Below are 9,977 nucleotides of genomic sequence, written 5' to 3'. Positions count from 1 at the left end.
AGCCTCCTGATTTCCAGATAAATCAATTTGCAAAAGAACCTTTGGAATCTGACCCTTCTGAAAACTCGCCCGTGTAAGGAATTCGATTTCAATTTCTTCTCTGAAGTTCTGTCAATCCTTTTAATCAACTGGGTTGGTTTGAGGCGATTTCTCACAAGAAAATGACCAGCAATCACCTCTAACACTACGGTGGATTCCAGAAGAAGTTACCAACATGGCGACACTGCTCTTAGCCTGTGGAAGCCAGTCTGCTGCATTTATTTGACTCTAAGGGGCTTCCGTGAGGGCTTAGCTCTGGTGGGGGTGAGGAGCCTCTCTGATATTCACGCTGAATGTTTAAACAGCAACCGAGGCAAGGAAAAGTTAAGAGCTTGACCGGACACAGGGGAATCCCGACACAAAGGGAGGAAGTTTGAACACAATAAGAAATGAAATGGAGTTCCACGGAGAGGAAGCAGGGAGCTACGCTGTGTGGAGGTAGAGCCCAGAAAAGAAACGGCTCTGCATTTGCCCCCAACAGCTGGAGAAGTTGCACAGCATCCAGACAGCTGAGGGGGACAGTGGTACCTGCCACTCCTCTAAGAGCGACCAGGCGATGGAATGACTTGAAGGCTTGATCAGTCCAAACCTGTGTGCTCTGCTGAATGCAAGGAGGGCGGGGACTCCTGGAAGATCTAAACTGAGAGCTTCAGGGTGCAGGCTCCACCAATGACACCTTCATGAATGGATGTGTGACTTTCGTCACAGCACCAGTTGGTGTTGGAGCCCGACTGACGGCTTAACCACTTCTTAGCTCTGTTCCCTGGACAATGGCCCCGTTCCTCAGTCTCAGGGTGGAATACCAGAAGTGCCTACTTTGTACAGAGCTTGTAAGGAATATGTCAGATATGAATGAATAATACTTCGTGCTAGATAAATGTCAGCGCGACTATGATGAAGACTACTGACTATGCACCCACTGCGTGCGGGAATTTGGAGAGGGGTGGGGCACATGGGAGAATGACCTAGGGGCATCTTGAGGACCTTACCCCCAGTCAAAGTGATAAGTGACAGCGGGGTGTGCCACTCTCAAGGGGACACCTAGAAAGGACAGAGTAAACATTTCCAGAAGGTGGTACGATTCAACCCAGCACATGAGTTAGGAGTTTTGGGGTGGAGACAAGTAGGAGAAATAGCGTATATGAACACTTAACTTATGACAAAGATGGCACTCTAGAGCAGTGGGAAAAAGGTAATCTTTATGATAAACTATTCCAGGACAACTGGATATTCACATAAGACAACATATTAAGCTGGGACATAATACAAGTCATAAACTTGGATAATCTGGACCAAAAGGGAATTCACGTCACTCTGCTGAAAACTACTTACCTTCCGTCTCACTTTTAGGCATGTACCCGAAAGAAATGCTTACACATGCGTTACAAGAGATGGACACAAGAGTGTTGTATCAGCTTTACTCATGAGAGCCGTCAACTGGAGTCAATACAACCATCCATCGACCATACAGTGGATGAATAAATTGTGGTATATTCATAGGATGGAATATGGCAAGCTCTGTCTTGTTGCTGATGCTTTGTGACAAGTCTTGCTATCCAGTAACATTAAGGCCTCCGACTTCATCTTCTTCAAGATTGTCTTAGTTATTCTTGGCCTTTTGAGTTCCATACAAATTTTAGAATCCCCTTGTCAGTTTCTGAAAAAGTCAAGTGAAAGAACGCAAACGAATCATCCCGTGCAGCTCCCTTTATATAAAGGCCCCCCAAACAGGCAGAATTAAATTACAGAGGCCAGAGACACAAGTTTAGAGAAACAACTACAGAGGTGAGGATGCCATTGCCTTAAAAGTCGGAACAGCAGTTACCTTTGGGGAGAGGCAGAAGGTGGTGAGTGACTGGGGAGCCCGTGGAAGCCCGTCTGCAGCATTTCTTTGTGTCTAAGGGGCTTCTGTGAGGGCTTAGCTCTGATGGGGGTGAGGAGCCTCTCCTGATTTTCACGCTGAATGTTTAAACAGCAATGGAGGCAAGGAAAAGTTAAGAGCTTGACTGGTCTGGTCAAGAGTCTGGTGGGGATCTTCTCCCTAACGTCATTGGTGGTTGCAAGAGTGTTCACTTTGTGATGATTCACTGAGCTGCACATTTTCATTTTGTGTCTTTTCCTCTAAACGTGTTTTGTTTAACAATAACGTTTTTTGTTTGTTTGTTTGTTTTGAGGAAGATTAGCCCTGAGCTAACATCTGCTGCCAGGCCTCCTCTATTTGCTGAGGAAGACTGGCCCTGAGCTAATAACATCCATGCCCATCTTCCTCTATTTTACATGTGGGACGCCTACCACAGCATGGTGTGCCAAGCGGTGCCATGTCCACACCGGGGATCTGAACCGGCGAACCCCGGGCTGCCAAAGTGGAACATGCAAATTTAACCACTGCACCACCAGGCCGGACCCTTAACAATAACGTTTTTAATCTGTCCAGATAAAATTAAGAAGTTCTGTCCCACAACAGGAACCATAATAAAGTAATAAACTGTAGAGGAAGATATTTGTAAAACATATAACTAAGTGATTACCGTGCAGAATAAATAATGAACTATAAATCCATTAGCAACATATAGGCATACGTATATGTGTGTATACATATACAGGAATATACATATATCTACATGCACACTTATAATACATGTAAATTGGACAAAATCATGGCCAGTCATGACAGCAGAAGAAAGTGTAACTGATAAATAAATACATGAAAGCATGTGCAATACTATTAAGTGTCAGAGAAATGCAAATTATAACCACAGTGAGGTATCATTTTACACTCCACAGTTCGACAAAATTAAGAAGTCTGATAACAGAGGAAAGCGTGGCTGCTTGGAGAAATGGCTCATCTGTGTACGGGGCAGGTAAATGAGTCTGGAACATCGTGTCATGCCAAAGAGTCAGGAGTTATGAAAGACAAGAGTGGAGACTCAAGGACTCAGCCAGCTTGAGGAGGCTCCTGTCTGCCTAAGAGGCAACCATCTGGGCTTTGATAGAAATAATGACTAAATAGATTAATACTCAGCAAAGGTGTATTCCTAACGATGCCCCCAAAAGCTAATTGATCCTCACTGGAGGATGTCTTGAGTATTGCATAATAATTTTTCAGTAATAAGCATATGTGGCATATGTGGCATTAATTGGGTGGATCAACCACAGGAGGCAGAGAGTAGAGACAGCAACAGCATGCCCTGGGGAATCGAGACTCATGTCTTGTCAAGGCGAGGGGGCTGGCTTTGAGCTGGCCTCTAAAGGATGGAATGAAATTCCTCGTGAGGGTCGGGAGGGAGGCAGGAGCCCTGGGCAGACAGACCAAAGGCCAGAGGCAGGAAAAGGAGCCGTGAACCCGTGCGGGGCCCAGCAGAGTCTAGTTCTCTGGGGAGCAGTAGACATAAGGGAATTTTAAGAGAAGCAGCAGAAGCCACAGTATAAGGAGCCCTGAATGACAGTGTGAGGAGATGGGTTTAAATGGGGTCCTCGAAGATCACTTCTGCCCTTGGCCTGGGACAGCGACTCTGACTGGGCCAGCGCTGGAGCCTTTCCTAGAGCGGCCTTTACCAACAGTGTAAGTGGGCACTGTCATGACCACCGCTGGCTCCCATCCACCCAGCCCCAACCACAATCTCTCCTGCTTCAATTTACCCCCCTTAGAAGACAACCTCGGTCTCTGATTTATCCCCACAGGAGACAGTTGGAACAAATGGGGCTTCTAAAGGGGCTTCTCAATCATCTTTAGATTTCAAGATAAAAAGTCAAAGGCTCTTCAAAGCCATTTTAGCAATAAAGTGAGAAAGTCAGACAGACCAGGCTGGGGCTCCTGCTCAGCCACGGAGTCACCAGCTTGGCGCCTTGGGGGGGCACTTCCCCTCCTAAGCGTCAATGTCCACTGTTGTGAAAATCTGAGCAAACACCTGTGAAGCACCTGGGAACGTGGGGGCTCAGAAAAGGGGCTGAGAAACCTGAGTCCATGCACCCCCAGGGCCGGCTAGCTGCTCAGCCCGAGGATCCCAGCCTCCCCTGGAACCTGGCCCTTGTTCTCTAAGTTTGCTGTTATCCATCATGTTTATCTTCTACTTTCAAAGCTCCTCATCCAGGGATGTCTCCCTCTGACCCCCAGGTCGGGGCTAAGAGGTGAACACATTCCTGTCGGCTGCTCTGCATAGCTGGCATTCTTTCTCTGAAGCGCCTGTTCCGGACAGGAGTATAATTGTCACCGCTCAATTATATGTGAGAGTGCCCAACAAAACTTGATTTTTTAAAATCTGACTCTGTATCACTTTGTTGCTATGGCTGATGGATAAATGGAAGGATTCAACCCACACGTTCTCATGGATTCTAGACATTAACTTTTTACTTTCCAATTAAGACTAATCATCTTTTTCCTAGTTGATTCCACTCTTGTATCTATATGTGTTGTGTATCGCTCATGCTGACTCCAGTTAGTTAAGAATCTAATTTAAACAGCACAAGAAATCCAGGCATTGCGATAAATGGTTAAAATTATTTTCTCAAAACATCAAAATGCCTTCTAAAAATGATTGTCACCCACAATAAATGTATATGATTCAATCACCCAGGAGAATAAGAAAAAAGAAGACATCATACTTTCTCCTCTTATTTAAATGATTTTCCAGTCTCTTAGCCTAAAAACATTCAGCGAGTGTCCAATATGCACTGAAACTCTCACTAGGATTTTCAATTTAGCAAGTCATTTTTTTCTAAGCCTTTGTGTTGTATTTCAAATAGACTTCACCATCTACCGCCCACTCCTGAATCAGGTTTTCAAGTTGAAGCTCTGGCACCAAAATGCAAATGCAAATAATGATGTTGTAATTTATCGGGGCAGTGAAGTAACTGATTTCAACATCACCCTCACTTCTCAGGGAAACCTGGCCTTTCTGGGGTTCTCAGGACCTCATTGTTTGATGAGTTGCATCTCCATGGTACGAGAGGTTTGCCTCTTTAGGCGCAGTTATTAGAAAATTTAAGCCATGGTGATGCGAATTTTCCTAAGATGTAACGGAAAGCTTCCTGTCTTTCTTAAATGAGCGTGCTGGACATAACTGAACTACTCTCCGTGTGTTTTAACAAAGCACCCCCCAGCTATGTGGTCTTGGGTCTCTGTTTTCCTTCAGAGGCTTGATGTAACTAATCCCTAAGGCATTTGCAGATCGAAGATGCAAAAATCCTCTGAGGTTCCCCGATGACTGATGATCAGGACTCCCAGGGAGCTTTCAAAAAAGACACATTTCTGGAGCTGACAACCACCTACTGAATTTGGATGTCTTTCTGGGGGGAGGGCCCAGGAACTGTGTTTGCATCATCGTCTCAGGTGCTCCTCACATTCCTGGAGTTTGGGAGGCAGAGGGTGAGGATGCCAGTCATTCCACAGCAGACCATCTGACCGCTGAATCCTGAACCCACTTGCATTCTAAACGGGTGGATAGACATAAACAAAGCCAGGAGGAAACCTGTTAAACAGAGACAATATGCAATTCTTTCTCTCTGTGGACAGACGGAATGGGCTCTGTCTGTAGGAGGAGATGCCCTCAGCCCTCTGCTGACTCATTTGCATTGTGATGCTCCCTGGGCAAAGCTGGTGAGAGGTTTTTCCATTGTCACCTCTTTTTAGGGGAGGAGGAGTGGGGTGGAGGGGTCCAACGCCTAGTATTTTCACAATAAGAAGGAAAGGCAAAGAGGAAACAGTACCATATAAAAAGAACAAGCCTAAAAGCTTCTGTTCTCTAAGGTGGGAGAAGGAAGTGGGTAGAGGTGGGGCACTTTCCAGGAAACGGTAGGAAGAGAAGCAGTTTCTGACAATCTAATGGGAGAAGAGCTTATCCCCAAAGGGAGGCATACCCCAAACCCTCGTTAGTAGCCAGAGAAGTCATTGCGTGTGAATTTTGTCTAAATTGCTGGCTTGCTGCGGAGTAGTCAGATCTTATGACAAGTCCAAGGATAACCTCCTAGACAGTCTGAGAGCATCACGCGTAGAGATGAACTGTTCGGGGAAAGAAACGTGAGATGTGGCACAGTGGGCGACAATGAACCATAGAGGGCTATCCCAGTTTGTCCACAAGCTGCCCGGGGCACACCCAAAGCTGCACGTCAGAAAGTCTATTAAGAAAAGGAGACGGAGAGCGATGTAACCTAACCCTTTGGCAGCATCTTCTGTCTCAGAGAACCAGCACCAGCAGAAGAGACAGATGGGAGCTGATCGGCTGCATCTATGGATTAATTAGGACTGTACGTTGGACCCCATTCAAATGGAAGGCTGCCGAAATGTCACAACAATATTGGGCAGCTAATTCGATAAATGGTTTACACGGTACACCAAGCATGCTAATGTGGATGTGGATGGCCAGCTTGTCCTATCCCTGTCCATTTATGCCTGGAATGGTTTAATTTAGGATCAGAATAAGAGAAAAAGAAACCTAAAGAATCACAAAGCCCTGGGCTTTACAAGAACAATAAATTCAAAGTTGCAATATAGGTTTTACAGCTGATTGAAAAATTGTACATGCAACCAAGTTTGTCCTCTGTTGGTGGAATAGTTCCAGGTGTGCAAGGACTCAAATAATGAACCTCTGGCTATGGACTTACAGACAAATGATCACAGAAGACTCAAAAATAAGAACTCAGGATTGACGAAAAGGTAGTTTGAAAGGACTGACAATGTGCGTTGATACCAAATAAATATCTGTAAATGTTTTACTTCGATTACACAATAAACAGAAGTTGTCTTTGGCATAGGTTTTCTGTATTATTAAAAAATAAAATCCAAAACAAGTAAAGAAGACAAAAACAATTTTTAAAAGAAGTTTATAACCCCAGATCACAATAATGTGGCAAACCTGTTGCTTAACTTTTTATATTCCATAAAGAACAGTCAAATTCTTATTTTCTTCATGACTTAGATAAGTGGAATTGTATGGGTTCAAGAATGGCTTTGAAAGGTCTATTCCCTTCTGATAGAATTGAACAAGTCACATAGATTTTCCATCTCACTGTAGACTATAATGGCGAAGAAAAGCCGGTCTGTATAGTAACTAGGGAGAAAGGGCTCTTAAAACCCAGAGGAACAGACCAAATGGTGGTTTATGGGCAACGCCCAGTAACACTGAGTCCTGACATTTTATAAATTAGAAGCGTTAGAATTAAGAACTTTTCTAAATGAGAGTCAATCTATGCCTACCTTTATGATAAGGTCTCTGTCTGACATTTAGAGCTGTAGCTAGCAAGCTGTGCTGATATTGCCCACAACCATCACCCATCTTATCTATGTCAGAGCCCACAGGAAGCAACGAATACTTGTCTTCTTTGTCTCATGAGATACATCCTGTAATGAAGAAGGAGGCAAGGGCTGGGGAGTGCAACACACGTTATGAACATTTCTGTAAGCAATGAAACAATATCCATGGTTACCAAATTGTTTGTTTCACCATTACTTTCTTTTTTTTTTTTTTTTGCTGAGGAAGATTAGCCCCGAGCTAACATCTGTTGCCAATCTTCCTGTTTTTGCTTGAGGAAGATCAGCCCTGAGCTAACATCTGTGCCAGTCTTCTTCTATTTTGTATCTGGGTCAACACCACAGCTTGGCTGATGAGTGGTGTAGGTCTGTGCCCAGGCAGCCGAAGCAGAGAGTGCTGAGCTTAACCACTAGGCCATGGGGCTGGCCCTCCCCATTACTTTTTGAACATCACCTTTGGGCTCTAGAAAGATCCTGCTCCATATGAACAAGCATTGTTTGCCATAAGACAGCCAATAATCAAGCAACCAAACAAACAACAAAAATGTCCGATAGTGAGAGGGGCTACAAAGAGAGCTAACATGAGGCAGTGTGATAGGGTGTGGTGCTAACTGGGTGGTGAAGGAGAAATTCTGAGCAGACGGCATTTAGTTGAATTCTAAAGAACAAGTGTCAGCCAAGGAAAGATGGAGAGAAGAGCATTCCAGGCAGAGAGAAGAGCTAACGCAAAGGCCCCTTGGAGAGAAAGCTTGCCTTGGAGGAAGAGCCGTGGAAGGCCACAGAGAGCACAGCATAGAGGGTGACTCCGAGAGGCAGGCAGAGGCCAGGTAAGCTGGACGGGAGTTTGGATTTTGCTTCTGTTATGTAGCTCCATCAGAGAAGTTTAAGCAGAGGACTGTCATAATCTAATTCCAATGCTTCAAAATTCACTAAAATGTGGAAAGCACATTTTTGTGGGCGTGGGAGGCAGCAGTGGAACGAAGGAGGCTAGGTACAAGCCACTTCAGCACGCCAGATGGGAAAGGACTATGCTTCCGACCAGGATCGAAGTCATGGAGATAGAAGTAGGCGAGTTTGCGTATGTTTGGAAGGCAAAGATAGTAGGACTGGCTGATGAACTGAATATGTGGAGTGAGAAAGAGAGGTGACCAAATACAGAGGAAGGGGGCGTTTGGATGGGTGGGAATTGGGAGCTGTTTTGGCCGTGTTGAGTTTGAGATTGCAATGGGACAGTCATGGGACGCATCAAGTATGCAGTCAGACTCGTGGGTCTGGAGTTGTGGGGAGATGTCAGAGCTGGAGATAGGACATGTGGAAATCATTGGCCTGTTGACGCATTTCAAAGTCCTGATACAAGATGAGGCCACCAAGGATAAGGGTGAAGAGAGAAATGAGTCCAGGACAGAATTCTAGATCAGGTGAATATTCTGAGGGTGAGTCGAGGAAATGGGACCCTGTGTGGAAACCAAGAAGCAACAGCCAGTGAGGGGAAAGCAAGACCAGGAAAGTACAATGAGAAAGAAGCCAAGACAAGGAAGCTTTTGGAGACGTGAAGTGGTCTGTCTGTCATTTGCTGCTGAGAGGCCAAACTGATGGTGAAGGAAAATTTACAACATCACCACTCATTTGAAGAAGATAAAAATCTGCGGAGTCTACATTTTGTCATTTAATCATAAGATGAGGTTGATATCCACTCAGTCTTTGAAAGAACACATCCCTGTTTCCTTTATTAATTTTACCTGCCACATGGGGATTTGAAAAAACTGGAAAAGTGCTCCAAATTGAAATAAAAATACTTTCTTTAAAAGTCCACTTTCCTAACCATTCTGATGGGTATGAGGGGTTATCTCATTATAGTTTTGATTTGCATTTCTTTAAGAATTGGTGACATTGAACGTCTTTTCATGAGCCTGTTGGCCATCTGTATATCTTCTTCACAAAAATGTCTGTTCATATCCTCTGCCCATTTTTAGGTTGGGGTGTTTGTTTTTTGTTGTTGAGTTACTTCTGGGTATTTTCCCAAAAAAACACAAAAACATTAATTTGAAAAGATATATGCAACCCCACATTCATTGCAGCATTATTGATAATAACCAAGAATTGGAAGCAACCCAAGTGCCCATCAATGGATGAACAGATAAAGAAGATGTGGTATATATATATGCACAATGGAATACTACTTGGCCATAAAAAAGAAGAAATGGTGCCATTTGTGACAACATGGATGGATCTTGAGGGTATTACGCTAAACAAAATGGCAGATCTAGAAAGATAATTACTGTATGATTTTACTCATATGTGGAAGATAAACAAACAAACACGTAGATACAGAGCACAGATTGGTGGTTACCAGAGGAAAAGGGGATGGGGAGAGAATGAAAGGGGTAAAGGGGCACATATGTATGGTGACGGATGGAAACTAGACTTTTGGTGGTGAACACGATGCAGTCTATGCAGAAGCTGAAATATAATGATGCACACCTGAAATTTACACAATCTTATAAACCAATGTGACCTCAACTAAGAAAAAAGTTCACTTCAAAGATTAGAAAAACCAAGTTCTTATCCCCCCATAGTTTACACACCCACACACGTCTTTAAATAGATGCTATGATTACTCACATGTTTACAAAGTATTTCATATCTTGATAAAATCAACATGGTGTGATTTATCTACAGGCAGATTTGGAAA

This window comes from Equus quagga, chromosome 17, assembly GCF_021613505.1.
Source record: "Equus quagga isolate Etosha38 chromosome 17, UCLA_HA_Equagga_1.0, whole genome shotgun sequence".
Taxonomy (NCBI): domain Eukaryota; kingdom Metazoa; phylum Chordata; class Mammalia; order Perissodactyla; family Equidae; genus Equus; species Equus quagga.
The sequence above is the reverse complement of the archived record's forward strand: the minus strand, read 5'-3'. Positions refer to the sequence as shown.